This window comes from Hyla sarda, chromosome 2 (assembly GCF_029499605.1).
Source record: "Hyla sarda isolate aHylSar1 chromosome 2, aHylSar1.hap1, whole genome shotgun sequence".
Taxonomy (NCBI): Eukaryota; Metazoa; Chordata; class Amphibia; order Anura; family Hylidae; genus Hyla; species Hyla sarda.
In genome coordinates, this window is record NC_079190.1 from 111042237 (window position 1) to 111059560 (window position 17324).

General features: G+C 41.3%; 1 long non-coding RNA gene across 1 annotated transcript in view; it reads right to left on the minus strand.

The window, feature by feature from the left end:
• Nucleotides 1–1339: 1339 nt before the first annotated feature.
• LOC130355283 (uncharacterized) overlaps nucleotides 1340–17324 on the minus strand; it is a 37356-nt gene continuing 21371 nt past the window's right edge. Inside the window, exon 3 of the long non-coding RNA XR_008888459.1 lies at nucleotides 1340–1479. This is a non-coding gene — a long non-coding RNA (uncharacterized LOC130355283). The remainder of the gene's footprint in view (nucleotides 1480–17324) is intronic.

Below are 17324 nucleotides of genomic sequence, written 5' to 3' on the forward strand. Positions count from 1 at the left end.
GTCAGGCCGACGCCGGAGAGAAGCGCAGCGGAGGACAGGTAAGTGTGTCTATGTGTGTGTGTGCATGTGTGGGTGTCTGTCTGTGTGTGTGTGTGTGTGTGTGTGTGTGCATGTGTGGGTGTCTGTCTGTGTGTGTGTGTGTGCATGTGTGGGTGTCTGTCTGTGTGTGTGTGGGTGTCTGTGTGTGTGTGTATGTGTGGGTGTCTGTGTGTATGTGTGTGGGTGTGTGTGCGTGCATTTGTGGGTGTCTGTCTGTGTGTGTGTGTGTGTGTGCGTGCATGTGTGGGTGTTGTGTGTGTGTGTGCATGTGTGGGTGTCTGCGTGCATGTGTGGGTGTCTGTCTCTGTGTGTGTGTGTGTGCGTGCATGTGTGGGTCTGTGTGTGTGTGTGTGTGTGAATCCGTGGGGGAGGGGGGGCCTGCTACTACCTAATGTGGGGAACCTGCTACAACCTAATGTGGGGAACCTGCTTCTACCTAATGTGGGGGAACATGCTACTACCTAATGTGGGGGACTATACTGCACCTAATGTGGGGAACTATACTGCACCTAATGTGGGGCATTATATGGCACCTAATGTGGGGGAACTATACTGCACCTAATGTGGGGAACTATATATAGCACCTAATGTGGGGAACTATATGGCCCCTAATGTGGGGGAACTATACTGCACCTAATGTGGGGGAACTATACTGCATCTGATTAAGGGGAGCAGGGGACTGGTGAAGGGGTACATGGGACTGATTAAGGGGACAGGGGACTTATTATCACAAATATTTTTTTCCTCTTTGTGTATGTTTATGGGGGGGGGGGGGGCACAAGGTTAGCTTGCACAGGGCGCCTGAACACCTAAGGCCGGCCCTGGTGTTATTAAATGCACTACATACAAAACATTCTACATTTGCATTGTAGGTGTAGTTTTTCTAGAAATGTAGCATATTCTAGGTATGGCATTTTGTTTCTGTCATATTTTCCATAGGCTTTTAAAACAATCTGTTCATATAGATAAATAAATTCAAATGTTCAATTAGTGTCGACCAAGAAATATTACAGAAAGTTTTCAATCTGATACGGTGGGTTAAAGTATTATTGTTAGTTGCAAAGGCATCTTATAGAAAAAAAAGCATTCCATCTTCTATTCTATTCTTCTAGCTGCATATACAATTACAATTCAGCTTGCCTCAATGATGGCCGTCAGGACTGTGCGGCCCTGAGCTATGTATGTCACATAAACAACTGTGAATTAAAGGGCAGGATGGATCACCATTTAAATATACAGATATGCAAGTAGTGTGTCAGTATAAATATTCCACCTGAGAGGACGGTTTACATTTAAGAGTGTTAAAAGTGTTTAATCAATAGAGGAAAAGCAGTCAATGGGTTAATCTGGCCAGTGGCTCCTGTGTGTTCCTCTCTCTGCTGCAGCCATAAAGATGAGTTACTGGCCTGGCCTGGTCCAAGGAGACAGGGCGTAAATTATCTGCAACAAGAAAAAGGACTGTGGGTTAAGTAAATACAGCACCATATTGACTCTGGCATTCTGTCAATGGCAGCGTCTATCCTGATCCAGGGGAGGGGTGTGGGGGTGCTGAGACTGGGGGGGGGGATGGGAAAACTGCCTATGGCACGTAGCTCCAGCCTAGTCCCTCTCAAATTAACTGGGGACATTCTGGTCTTGTAATAATAATCATAAAAACAAACAGTAATTACATTTATTAAGTGTCTTTTCTAATCTACAGTCAGGGCTTATGGGAGAAAGCTTCCAGAGCGAACACTCTTATAAGGTACAATAACCATCACATCAAAGGAAGCCGGTGTGGCACTCACGTGAACAGTACAGGCCAGGGATTTGGAGCATTGTTAAAGTTAACCCCATAAACTGAAGGTTTACTGTTGTAAACTTTATTTCTCATTAAAAATGACAAATATGGTGTGGGTGCTGCTTAGTGCAGGCTAATGTGCCACAACAATGTCTACTGTGTGAGCTGGAGCCCTGTAGACTCTTAGGCAAGGACTACAAAGATAGACATATATATATATATATATATATATATATATATATATATATATATTGCAATTTGTCACATATTCTGAAAAATATCAATATTTAATGATTAATGTTGCATGTGATCACATGGTCTTACGGAACTCCCTCATTTCTAAGGTGTGATGTGTTGCTAGGACGGCCAACTATTGGCCTGTAATTTAGCAAGCTTTGTCTGAAGTTAACCATCACATTGTCAATGAACATTCCTAGGAATACTCATTCAGCCAATAATCGGCAAGCCAAAAGTGGATTTAACCCCTTAAGAACCAAGCCCATTTTGGACTTAAAGGGGTACTCCAGTGAAAAACTTATTGTTTTAAATCAACTGATGCCAGAAAGTTAAACAGATTTGTAAATTACTTCTTTAAAAAAAAAAAACTTAATCCTTCCAGTACTTATTAGCTGCTGAATACTACAGAGGAAATTCATTCCTTTTTGTAACACAGAGCTCTCTGCTTAATCATGAGCACAGTGCTCTCTGCTGACATCTCTGTCCATTTCAGGAACTGTCCAGAGTAGGCAAAAATCCCCATAGCAAACATATGCTGCTTTGGACAATTACTTCTATTAAAAAATCTTAATCCTTCCTGTACTTATTAGCTGCTGAATACTACAACGGAAATTATTTTCTTTTTGAAACACAGAGCTTTCTGCTGACATCATGAGCACAGTGCTCTCTGCTGACATCTCTGTCCATTTTAGGAACTGTCCAGAACAGCATATGTTTGTTATGGGGATTTCCTTTTACTCTGGACAGTTCCAAAAATGAACAGAGATGTCAGCAGAGAGCACTGTGCTCATGATGTCAGCAGACAGCTCTGTGTTTCAAACGGAAAAGAAATTCCACTGTAGTATTCTGCAGCTAATAAGTACAGGAAGGATTAAGATTTTTTAATAGAAGTAATTTACAAATCTGTTTAACTTTCTGGCACCAGTTGATTTAAAAAAAAAAAAAAGTTTTTCACCGGAGTACCCCTTTAATGACGTTTTATTTATTCTGTGGGTCAATACAATTTAAATGATACCCATAATTACATATTTTTCTATTATTGTACCGCTTAAAAAAAATCTCACTTTTTAACCAAATTCGTTTAAAATCCCTCTATTTTGACAACCTATAACTTTTTGTGGCGGTATGAGGGCTCATTTTTTGCGTACTGTACTGTACTTTTTATTGATAGCACATTTGTATATATAAAACTTTTATTAAATTTTTATAAATTTTTTGGGGAATATGATGTGACAAAAAAAGCAGCAATTTTTTTTTTTTTTTATGTTTATGCCGTTCACCATACAGGATAATTAACATTATATTTTAATAGTTCAGACATTTACGCATGCGGCGATACCAACTATGTTTATTTTTATTTATTTTACGCATTTTGGGGATAAAATGGGAAAAACTTACATTTGACCTTTTTATTGGGGGAGGGGATTTTTCAATTTTTTTTACTTTTCTATTTTTTTACTTCTATTTTTACACTTTAATAGTCCCCATATATACCTCATCTGTATTGATCACGGCATCTGAGGGGTTATTGGCACACATCAGAGGGATCGATGATGTCCGCCATTACCGGCGGGCCCTGGCTGCTGATAGCAGCTGGGAACTGCTTCGCATCGGTGCTTGCGGTCATGTCTATGACGTAAATGTACATCATGGTGCGTTAGGTACCACCGCACCATGACGTACATTTATTTCCGATGTCGTTAAGGGGTTCAAAGGAATGAGAAAAATAAAGGAAGGACTTATTTTTCTTCTTCCTGCCAGATAAATTCTTGGCTTTTGCTCAAAAACTGCATCAAAAACTGCATAGGCAGTTTAAAAAATTAATAAATGCTGTGTGTGAAACCATCCAAATAGAAACAGAACTGGGAATTCACTGGCATACTAATGCTGCCTAGTACATGACTTTCATTGTACATCTTTGTTATTTGGTCACTATGTAAAAGGGTTTTTTACACAGGGTGATTACTGACCAAACAGATCACTTATTTCCCCATGTAAAAAACACAATAAATAAGCAATTGCTAGTTTGTCATCAGATCTCTGGGATCTTGCAGCTATAAAACTTATTGTTGGTTGGTTGCACATCTCCCAATAATAAAATAAAAGGGCCAAAAACCCAGCCATCATTCATGCAGCCTTGGCAGCACAATCCATTGAGCTGTGCAAAAAGTTAATTAAACAAGCAGCAGTCTGCTATTTTGGTGCTTGTGTGAGGAATAGATCTGCCAGTATGAAAAGACCCTAAGGCCAAGTTTCCACTAGTTTTTTTATTTTTTGGGGCGTTTTGCCCAAAAAAACACCAAAATTGCCCCCATGGCGTTTTTTCATTGGAAAAACGCTGCAGCCAGATGTTAGCTGTAAATCAATGAAAAAAACGCAAAATTCTTTTTCCACTTTGCATTTTTCAGTTTGGCGTTTTTTCCCCTGAAATCGTGGCGCTTTTCTCCCATAGAAGTCTATGGGAGTATAAAAAACGCCCAAAAAAATGCCATGTGGGTTTTAACTTTGGCGTTTTTGCAGGCGTTTTTTATTTTTTTTTTGGACTTTAGCGATCCAAAAAAGTGATGGAGATACCTTTTTTTAATAACATTTTGTAGGGTACCATTAAAAAAAATTCTAAAAAAAGATACAGTAGTGATGGAAAAAATTGTATTTAACGAAATTTATATTTTTTATAACGACATTTTTATTAATTTTTAAATAGGAATCAAATTATGTGGGTCGGTAACGCACTAAAAATTTAGCTGACAATAATAAAAATGTAGTGTGTGTGTGTTTTTCACTTTTTTTTAAACATTTGTTAGGTAGTACTTCTACTACTCCCAGCATGGAACACACTGTTTCATAATGGTAGTAGTAATAGCTGAACTAATTCACAGATCGCCCCAGGTCCGTTGCGATCCTTCTGTATAACTAATAGATGCGGCCGCTCTTCTATGGTCCCCTGCACTGCTGTATATATATACACCTATTCATATTTCCCGCAGAGAGCTGTGATTGGCCAGATGGTTCCGGACAATCACAACTCTCTGTGGGAAATATGAATAGGTGTATATATATATATATATATATATATATGTCAGTGCAGGGGACCATATAAGACCGGCCGGCCGCTCGCACCTATTCATTATACAGGAGGATCACAGCAAGTGCCAGGAGTGACATCCACTGTGATCTTTCCTTAACTGCAGGTACTACAGCTCCCAGCATGGAGCACACTCTTCTCCATATTGGGAGCTGTAGTACCTGCATTAATAGACAGATCGCAACAGGTGTCAGGAGTGATACTCTCTGCGATCTGTCCTTTAATGCAGGTACTACAGCTCCCAGCATGGAGCAGAGTGTGCTCCATGTTGGGAGTAGTAGTACCTGCAGTTAAGGACAGATCAAAGCCGATGTCACTCCTGATACCCAATGCGATCGTCCTATCTATTGCAGAGATGCGGAGCGGCTTTCCTCTGCGCTCCACATCTCTGCTCTGAACTCCGGCCGGCCAGTGATATGAATAGAACACCACTCATTCATATTTCCCTCAGAGAGCGGTGATTGGCTGCAACCATTCGGCCAATCCCCACTCTGGGTGGAAAATATGAATGAGTGATGTTCTATTCACATCACTGCCCAGAGTATAGTGCAGAGATGTGAGCGCTATATAGAGCCGCTCCGCATCTCTGCTATATTATGGACAATCGCATTGAGTGTCAGGAGTGACAACCGGGGCAATATGTCTATTAATACAGGTACTACTACTCCCATAATGGAACAGTGTGTTTCATGATGGGAGTAGTAGTACTACCTAAAAAAATTTAAAAAATTTAGAAAAAAAGTGAAACCCCTAAATTTTGCTATAAAATTTTTTAATCTTGTTAAATACATTTTTTCCCATCCCTACTGCATGCTTTTTAACGTCAGACACAGGAAATTGCACTGGTGTTTTTTTCAGTGAAAAAAACGCTGCAAAAAAAACCAAGTGGAAACTTAGCCTTAGACAAGTGTAGTGATTTTGATACACCAATTCATGATCAGTTAGGGTTAGGCAACGTTTCTACACAGGTTTTTTCTGGTGTTTGGGGGGAAAACTGCCACTGCAGTTTTTGAGCCACGGCCAGAAGGGTATTTAAAAGGAATGGGAAATATAAAGGAGGACTTAGGCGATGTTAACACTTTTAAATGTCCACACTGAGAATCTCCATGTGGACATACTGCAGACTGCAGGCGCTGGCATAACCTGCTGGTGCTAGAACCGCACGGGATTGCACTGTGTCATAGACGGCTATACATTCTGTGTGGAATGTGCAAAAAGAATGGAGTTGTTCATTCTTTCTGCGGACACGGAAATCAGAATTTTCAAGCCAGAAACAACTTGCATGGAAATTCCGCCGGGTGCACAGTGCAGCAGAACCCCATTGAATACAATGGGACTCTGCTGCTGCAGAATTTCCGTGTGGAATTCCAATGCGGAATTCCGTATGGAAATTCTGAGGTGTGAACATAGCCTTATACTTCTCCTTCCTGCTGGATCCACTTCTGACTTGGCTCAAAAACTGCAGTGGCAGTTTAAAAAAAAAAAAAAAAAAAAAAACACCTGAAAAAAGCCTGTGTGGAAACCTAGCCTTACAATGGTCAGCCTTACCAATCAGATATTTATGGCATACCCTATGTCATATGCCATATGTCTTTTAATTTGTATAATACTTAGAAGGGGTTTGCTAACAAATAACACCAAAATACACCAAAACAACATTACTTCTCATATACCAGGTACTTGTGCAGACATCAGTGTCCCAGCTAAAGAATGAATCTGTAGTTGACCAACTGAATTACATTTCAGTAACATATGTGCAATGCCATCAGATTAATAGCTTGCCACATTTCTGTCATCTGTTGTTTTAATTTATTTCCCACAGCGTTGTAGAATGTAATGAGACATAGAAGGATTTCCATTCATGAGAACAGATGAGATTTATTGCACGACACTGTATGAAATGAATAGCAGTCCAGAGTACATATACTACTTAGGTATAGGTACAGGAGACACATGCAAGAAAATACGTCTTGTGACCTGTGCGGTGATTTTCTGTCATAGCATTCAATTAAAATTGCTTATAATAACAGACATTAAGACTAATATATTAGTTTACTTCCCTCAACATGAATAGTTCCATCAATAGGTAACACTAAGCTGACGGCTGAGATGGTCCATGTTTTTTGGCTAACCTAGCTACTGCCATTTTCCTTTTTTCTTTGCTATTCCTTTCCTCTGGTGCATAATTACATGCTATCTATAGGGATTTGGGCAGACAATAGCTATGCATATATATTTTTGCAGCAATCATGGTTATGTCTATATTGCTACCAATGATTCACAATACTGAGCAACACAGTTAGTGAATGTGTGGTAAGCCAAGGGATCCTTTAGGTTATAGGTTGAAAATGGGGGTTGTAGTCCTAGATGTCACATGGCTGAAATGGTGCAACTCTTGATCCTTATGCGTACTCAACAATATCCCTGTAACACCTGCTCTCCGGCCAGACACGCCGGCCGTGAGCGCTCTCTGCTTATGTCCCTGCTGCCGTCGGGGGTGGGATTCATGTTGCGGGACGTGCCCGCATGCAAATCCCAGCCCGTCACTCACCTCTCTCATCTTCCACCTCTCCGTGTCCTTGCAGCCCCGGCGCACATGCCCCCGCTTCCTAAGGCGAGCGCGGGAGCTCTTTCACTTAAAGGGCCAGTGCTCAATTAATCAAGTGTCTACACCTGTCCCCTGTCCTTAAATATCAGCTCCTCCCTTGGTTCCCTTCGGGATCTTTGGTTACCTTGTGCCATAGAGAAAGTCCTGTGTACCTTTTCCTGTGTACCTGTTCCTTGCTACCTTTCTTCCCCTGCACCTTACCTGCCCTGACCTACTGCCATCTTGCCACGTCCTGCCAGTCTCCGTCTGTGCCACGCCACCTCCCAGCTACCTGTGTGGTCGAGTCGTGCCAGGGGTAGCGACCTGGGTGCCGCCTGCCACAGCAAGTCCATCTCAGGGAACCAAGGGTGGAGCTGATATTTAAGGACAGGGGACAGGTGTAGACACTTGATTAATTGAGCACTGGCCCTTTAAGTGAAAGAGCTCCGGCACCCTAGGAGATGGGGGCACGTGCGTCGGGGCTGTGAGGACACAGAGAGGTGGAAGTTGAGGGAGGTGAGAGACAGGCTGGGATTCGCATGTTTCACTACCATAAGCTTCCTCAGGGAGCTTCCTCAAGCCCTCTGAGGAAGCTTATGGTAGCGAAACATACGGTATGTTAGGGTTTGTTATATGTCTGGTAAGGCTCAATCTATGAATGCTGGGACTCTGTAATGCTCTTTATATGCTGCTATATTGTTCATCTTTTACTCTGCTACAAGTGTACTGCTATAATATGCTGCCATAGCCTCTGTAATGCCCTGTATATGCTGCTATATTGTTTATTTTTCTGCCCTATTACAAGTGTGCTGATATTACAAGCTACTATAGATATTGGTTTACTATTTTCACAGGCTGCTAGTGTGCCTGTTTACCATACTATATATACATATATGGAGTACATCTAGGGTGTATATTATATAATTACCACATGTTGTTATAGTGTCTATATTATTCTATGCTGCTATAATACTTGCTCCTCTTGTATACATATATTGAGTGCTATATCCCTGTATGGCATGAATTACATTATGCCACCCATATTTTAGTAGCCTTTTCATGCCATATATTGCATAAAAATAGTTACTGGTGCCATATATTTTTACTTATATTTTATATATTGTGTATTCATTAATGAAGACTTATATTTTTCTTGGAGTACTGTGTGACAGTGTTTTTGTTTTGGTGTATAATGGGCAAAGGCTGTAAGGAACTTGCAGGCTTCTGACGTGGAGTCTTACATCTTCTAAGGTGACCAACTAGCAAGGAAGAATGTCCCCAATTCAAGACTTTATATCTGAGTTTAACAGGCACAAAAGATATCACAGGGGGAACAAGCGATCTTGGCAATATTGTCCCCAACAAGTGATTTCACCAGATGTCCAGACAAGTTGTGGAGAATGACGTTGAAGCCGAGGAAGACCAAGAAGAAGCTCCGAAGTACAATGTGGTGGCACATAGAACTCAATTTTTTCTTAGGCAAATTTCCTACTTGCATGACGAGGGGTTCCGTGCGGAAATGCTCCTTACAATTCAGATTCTGTCCATTAAAAGAAGAGATGTAGAAGGGCTTGGCAAGACGAGACACTGGAAGACTGTGTTTATGGACCTGGGAGGCACCAATGAAGTTACCAGCGGAACCGGAGTCCAAAAGAGCAGAAGTGATGAAAGACGTCTTGGAAAATACTTGAACCGGGGTGGTCAAGCGAGGAGAGGTAATATTAACATCTAGGGAAGCCACTCCTACTTGTCCAAGTTGAGGGTGTTCTCCCAGACGCGGAGGACATATAGAACAGTCTTTGATAAAATACTCCGGACTTGCACAATATAGGCACAAATTCTCATTGCGTAGACGGGATTTTACCTGCTGCGTTAAGTGGAAACGGTCCACTTCCATATCCTCATCGGCAAGAGGCAAAGTAGAGAGTAGGGGTGGATGTTGGAACACGGGGGCCAGATGAGGTAAACGCTGTGTTCGGGCAGGTTCTTTATCCAAAGGAAGTTCCTCCTGCCTCTTGGCAAAATGCACATCAATTCGAGTGGCTAAATGGATAAGTTTGCTTAGGTTAGCCAGAGAATCTCGTGCAGCGAGAGCATCCTTGATTCGAGAGGAAAGTTCTTTTTTAAAGGTAGCACACAAGGCCTCGTTGTTCCAAGAAAGTTCAGAGGCAAGAGTGCGGAACTGAACCGCGTAGTCGCCAATGGAGTAGTTCCCTTGGCAGAGGTTCGGTAGAGCCTCTGCAGAGGAGGCTTGCGCGGGTTCTTCAAATGCATTGCGGAATTCTGCAAAAAAGGCTGACCGGTTCAAGGAGACCGGATCTCTACGATCCCAGAGAGGAGCAGCCGTGGCCAAAGCTTTTCCAGACAGTACACTGAACACAAATGCCACGGGCTAACTGCGCCTGATGGGATAACTTCTGCGACTGTTGAGCCATGACGGTGGGAAGATCCGAGACATCTGGCAAAGGCACCCCAGCGGGATCCAACTTTAGACTTTACTGAACTATTCCCTTTACTTGGTGAGCTATACTGGCTCTTGTAGTTCAAATTGAGGTTTTTGTAGCTGTGTGTAGCTGCTTGGTGTCCTGAATAATTTAGCAAACTGTCTAGGATATTCATGGGAGGTGAGCAGTGGTAAACTATATACATTTTCCTTCACTACTTTATGATATGTCACCTTTGACGCACCCAGGAGAAGTTTTCCGTTGGTTAGGTATGGTGCTTGATCGGAACCTGAGGCAGAATGTCGCCAAGTTAATGAAATGTGAGTATTTTCCCATCAAGGCTATCCCAGTCTTCTGTACTTTTCTCTAACAGTGTATATCCTTGCAGCAGGACTTTCTAGGTAAAATAGACTTGGATTTGGATGGTGGATAGTACTGGGAAATGGTGGTCTTACTGTAAAGGTGTGCCTGACGATAGCTACACCTAAGCCTCACTATGTGGAAGACTCCTTAAGTGGTGATAAAAGTAGCTGAGCATCATGTGCTCTTCTGACCAAGGCCAGAACCACATTACACTGACTAGAAGTTCAAACCTCCTAGGGCGTTGGGGCAGGACAACAATTGGCTATGGGTTGGACATGTGATCATACTCTGTGCTCTTAAAGGGGTACTCCGCTGCCCCAGCGTTCAGAACATTTTGTTCCAAATGCTTGGATCGGGCGGCGGAGGGTCGTGATGTCACACCACGCCCCCACAGTGCAAGTCTATGGGAGGGGGCGTGGTGTGCGACATGCCCCCTCCCATAGACTTGCTTTGAGGGGGTGTGGTGTGGTGTGATGTCACGATGGGCATGGCCGTGAAGTCTTGACCCCCGACGCCGGCACCCAGTATTCTAAACGAATACCGGGTGCTGCACAGAGATCGTCGGGGTCCCCACATCTTATCCCCTATCCCTTAAATAGGGGATAAGATCTCTAGGGGCGGAGTACCCCTTTAATGGTGCAACTGAATTTTATGCAAAACCTTGTATTATGCTGATTTCTATGAAGAGTAACCTAGTTCCATGAAGGTTAGTTCTATTTTCTATCTTCTATTTAGCCAAAACAGTGACATGTCTGCAATATAAAACTCATGCTGTATGGACTATGCAAATTCTGAAACAATAATAGGACATAGATTTTACAGTCGTCATGCAGATTCTGACAAATAATCCAAAAGAAAAAAAACTGTGTGAATAGGGCTTAAGGACTATCACATAGCAGTATTTTGTCTTATAATTTGTAAGTCAAAACCACAGGGTACACATAAAACATAAAATGTAACATAAAACATAAAATGTAGAACGAACAGATTCATTTTCGACCTATTCCTCATTCAGTCATAAAAATAATGATACAAAGATACTGACATATATAGAAAGTGGCCTTAATATCAGGCCCATGTTGTTTTACTCCAAATGTTAGAACAGTTATTTTGTGCTAGAGAATTTCAGAGAGTAATGTAAAAAGGCCCCTACTGAATTACTGAAATGGTAGTGCATGTAAACAATTTATGGTTTTCCCTATAAGGGTGGAACCACACTTACTATATTATCAAGCCAGTTACCAAAAATTACTCTACAGTAAAGGGCAGTAATGCCATAACATTAAACTCTCTGACATGTGAAATGGATAGCATTATCTCATGACAATGGCAAATGTCAAGGGGTGGGGTATAATAAGCAGAGAATGAACAGTCAGATCTTGCAGTTGATGTGTTGCACTCAAAAAATGGGTGGGTGTAAGGATATGTCCAAAATAACGTCCGTAGGCTTTCCTTTGTTCCCCACATCCATCAGTGAAAGCAGCCTAAGAGTTACTTTGAGAGGTATAACATACCTAAACATTGTTGCATACCAAGTACACCCCTACAAGGCAACAATATTTACTACTAGCAATGGCCTCTTTCAACAGGATAATGCACCCAGTAATGGTGGAGAATTGTTAAAATAAGGGGTTGAAGAACACAAAAGAGAGCTCAATTTGGTGACTTTGCCTTTAATTTTCCAGAATTGTGCAGAAGAGAGAAATTGTTCAATTGTTATTAATTGTCCATTCGAGACACATAAAATCAGGGCATAGATGAGGGGGTGCAGGACAGAGCGAGGGGCGTGGACTGCACACTCTGTTCTGCACCCCTTCCCCTATGCCCTGATTTTATTTGTTTAGAATAGTCTCTCTGTACATGGTGACTCCAATTTCTATTTCTCTCTTTCTCTCTGGTGAGTGCTCCAATTTCTATTTTTCTTTCTTTTAACAGTTGTGGATTTAACTGTCTGGAATGTCATATGGTGTTTGGGCAATTATCTGGCTAATGTAAGACTTGAAGTCTATCTGCTAGATTTCTGTATTGCCGCACTCTGTGCTTCAGTTAGATCTCATTTTAATTGAGCATCTATGGGATGCCGCCTTGTTCTGAACAATGCCACAGGCAGAGAAGCAGACAGGGTATGAATTAAGCAGTTGCTGGCTGATGCATTCACACATGGTAGATTATTTGCAGACATTTCAAGGCAGATATTGCACAAAAATATGGCTAACATAACTTACATCACATTGTCAAGGTATTTTAGACGCTTTTGTTCCTCATCCAACAAGGGGGCAGGAAAGTGTGTGTGGCTTCTGTATAGAGGTGTGACTGAAATGCACACTGTAATATCTGGCACTTTCTTAAACTGTCTAGTCTCTGTACTTCAGATAAAATTCAGCTGAACCTACCCCCTCGGTGGGTTCAGCCGACTGTCTCAAGTGTATAGCGACCTTTCGACAGATGATTTGGGGGGAGAGAAGGGGCAGGCATGGTGGAACTTAGCTGCCCAACACTATTGATTTGGGAGAAATAAGGCACCATTGGCATTGTCTGGCAGTGTCTTACCCCTCCCTTCTACTCTCCATGGAGGATGCATGTACATTCAGCCATTCAGGAAGACCATGGAAGACAACTGTCACCCCTCCCTTAAAGGGGTCATCCAGGATCAGTAAAACATATCTGCATTCTTCCAAAAAGAGTGCAACATCTGTCCTCCATTGACTTTAATGGAACTGAGCGGCAATGCCACACACAAACTGACATGAGTGGTGCTGTTCTGAAAGAAACAAGCTAATTTTCTAATCCTGGATAACTCTTTAATTTTATACTAAGAATTAGACAGTTTTTTATTCCCCCCCCCCCCCCCCCCCCTATAGTGTTTGAAGGTATAGTTACTTTACAGGGTGTGTTATCTTTATGCTTTATTAGTTGTTTATTTAGATTCCTTGCTTAGACCAGATTTCTGATTTCTTCAGTTCTCATGATATTAGAAATATATATTCATATAAGCATAGGCCTAATTGGTAAGTGTTAACTCTGCAAATCTTTCATTTTTATCCTTGTTGTACCTCTAATTTTTTTCTTGGGTCAGACTTTTAGGACTTTACTAGATTTTTACATGTCAAAAGTATGAAAATCATCCTTGCAACTAGAAATGCACAATGTCCAAAAAAAACACTGATAATAAAAAAGCATCTGCTGCTAACATTTTGGTGGCAGATATCACAAGACACCTTCAGAAGTCTAGTGGAGTCCATGTCCCCAATGGATCAGAGCTGTTTTCATGCTTGCGAGGGTGTCTACTCAATATAAGCCGGATTGTTTTAATCTTATGGCTGATCAGTGTTTATCACAATAGCTACGAGGAGATGAAACAAAACTTCACATTATTCAGAAAATTAATACATAACCAATCAGAATGATAGCAAAAGATGTCAAATAAAACATGAAGAAATGAAATGATACGAGGAGACGAGAAGTGACAATTTGTAGACATAAACATGTGAGTGAGCTACAGTAACAAGGAGAAAAAAGAGAGAAAATATAATAAAAAGAATCAGTGAGATGTAAAGTGAGAGTAGCAGATGGTGAGAGAAAGAATTTATTTCTAGGCACTCTCCTCTCTGCCCTGCGGGTAACAATTTTAATGCCATTTTTTTCCCAGAGACATTTAGAGGAATGCTTTACTTACTCAGCATACTAGAGTAAAAGCTTTCTCTCCATCCCCCATTGCCTTTCCTTCTCCTCCCCATTGCTTCCCCCTCCTATCCACCTCAAGAAAAAGACCAGTGTACATGCTCTGCAGAGCCCCATAAAAATGCAGATTACGGACTCAGGATGAAATAACATCCCATATAAATCCCGCCTCAGGAAGATGGATCTGGCCAGAATTGAAACATTCCTCTGCAGCGCCTTTTTAACTCTTTGCTTTGAGCCTAATTCTGTGTTCTTTCTCAGCCCACCCACAGACTTCCCTGCATCTACCCTAGAAAATATGCCTGTCGGTAGACTGCCAGAACCTACAGGCAGTGAAAGAGTTACAGACACCATAAATAAAAATAGGGATTCCTTGTCAGGATTAATTGCATTTTTACAACTTAATTTTACTAGTGAATCCGTCTAGATGTTTTCAAGCCATAATGTGGTTGACCTAGAAAGAGAAAAGTCCCACAAGATTTTTAAAGAAATGGGTTACTAGAATACTTAGGAAAATTAAAAATGTGTACAATGACCTAATTCTTTGTGGCTTGAGGATATTGGAATAAGTTGTGAACAGCGCAGAGTACTCATCTTTTTATAAGGCGTGCACATGTTAACTCTTCAATAGACCTGCCTTGATAAACACTCAGGCCAAGATTCTGATGAGCGAACATGTCTTCCTCTGTTGGCACCAACATAGCTTGAGTCATGGTGCCTGTGGTTAACTCACTATGGCTTATAGCTAATAACTTTCGATGCATTAAGTGACCCAATCTGGCTTTACAACAGACTTAACAGTACCAACCTGACAACAAAGACTGAAATTGTCAGACTTGCTTTGTTCTTTGAGCAGAAAATACAGTTTTCTGCCATCCTTTCCAGACCTCTATGCTGGCTTGCCCTAAACGCCATTTTCCAAACATTTTCATTCATAGTATGTTAACAGGACCATATTTACCACCATGGGAATAACTGCCGCATAAAGATGTTCACATGTTTTATATCAGTTGCTTTTAGGTTAATATAGCAGGACTTGTGCTTTTTTAGTTTATAGAAAGATATTTTAAAGGGGTTGTCCAGCCCCACAAAATTCTTGTTCACGGACCTCTGGACTGGCAGGAAGGTCAGCCAATCAATCAATAAAGCAGAAAGCACTACTCACTAGGTTGGCTCATTTTTCCACTTTTTTCTTTGATCGGATTCTAATAACAAGCAACAGTTGCCCAAGCATAAGGGCAACTCATCTGCAAAATTTGGTTCCAGTTAGACAATATCTTCTGTTTTCACTACAAGGTTTATGCTTTACATGGGAAATGTTGCTTGAATTGCGCAGAAAAGTATTCTTATACAGCCCCCTGCTCACTTGATAATGTATTGTATCCAACAACCATATGTAAAGTCATCTGAGTCATCTTCAGAAGATCTGAGCCTAATCTGTGTTAAATAAAGATGGCAACAAATTGACCCTTAGTATCAAATTTGGGCAAGGCCTGTCTGGATAAGAGAGTAGATAGAATTTGGTGATGACGCTTCTTGACCACATACACCAGGTCACAACACAGGAGGGACTGTAATGCTGACATCTGGATTATCGCAGGTAATCAGTTTAATATAATCCTTAGCTTCAAAATTGAGATTAGGCACAATTCAAGGCACATTTCCCACGCAAAAGTCAGTTCACACTTCCCTATTTTTGCTGCAGATTTTCTGAAGCAGATTTTGCTGCCAATTGACTTACATAAGTAGCAAAATCGACTACAGCAAATCTGCAGCAGAAAATATGCATAAAATATGCACGCATAAAATATGCACGCAATAAACATGAAGCAGAAAATACTGTCCGATGGGAAGCAAATTTTTGCATGAGTTGCTCTTATTGGTGGGCGGCTTTTGTTGTGTATTAGGGCTCATTCACACTACGGATTTTCCAGGTGGTATTCCACTCAAAATTCAGCTCGGAAAATATGGTGCAGCAGCCTCCCATTTGGGGAGATTTATCAAAACATGTGCAGAGGAAAAGTTGACCAGTTGCCCATAGCAACCAATCAGATCGCTTCTTTCATTTTTGGTTGATAGGTTGCTATGGGCAACTGGTCAGCTTTTCTTCTGCACAGGTTTTGATAAATCTCACCCATTGTTTTCAACTTCTGCGGCAGACATTCCCGCCGTGGAAATTCCTGACCCCAGACTCTGCTAAAAGAATGAACATGTTCATTCTTTTGGTCAAATCTGCTCTGAAATGCATTACTGTATAATGAAACAGCACATTGTCATGTAACGGACCTGGGCCCGCGCCTGTTACATGACACTGCACTCAGCATATCACCAGCCAAGGCGGAAGATCTCTGTGGCCTGCAATAAGCTGATCGATGTGTGACTTGTTGGGCTCCAGGATGCGTAAGAAGACTGGGTCCAGAAGACAGAAGAGTGATATAGGCATACTGGAGGAGCGGCAGAAGGTGAGTTAAAGTTTGTTATTTTATTTTTTGCAGCCCTGGCACAATGGAGAACTCCTTTAATGTAAGAGAAAAGTCGGAAACAATATTTATTGAAGATAAAGTAACATTCAAGATGGCAGTGGGGTTGAGTACCATATGCCAAAGTTGATGCATTGGGATTAAAATAAAAATCTAAATGTGTTTTACATTTAGAGATGAGCGAACTTACAGTAAATTCGATTCGTCACGAACTTCTCGGCTCGACAGTTGATAACTTATCCTGCGTAAATTAGTTCAGCCTTCAGGTGCTCCGGTGGTCTGGAAAAGGTGGATACATTCCTAGGAAAGAGTCTCCTAGGACTGAATCCACCTTTTTCAGCCCACCGGAGCACCTGAAAGCTGAACTAATTTATGCAGGAAAAGTCATCAACTGCCGAGCCGAGAAGTTCGTGACGAATCGAATTTACTGTAAGTTCGCTCATTTCTATTTACATTTTTGTTAGAACACAATACACAGATGCATATACACCAGAAGACATTTTTAAATATTTTAATAAATAAATACAGTGTACAATACATACATTGTACAATACAGTGGTGCCTAAAAGTTTGTGAGCTTTTTATATATCTGCATAAAATTTACCTAAAACAACATCATTGTCATCCA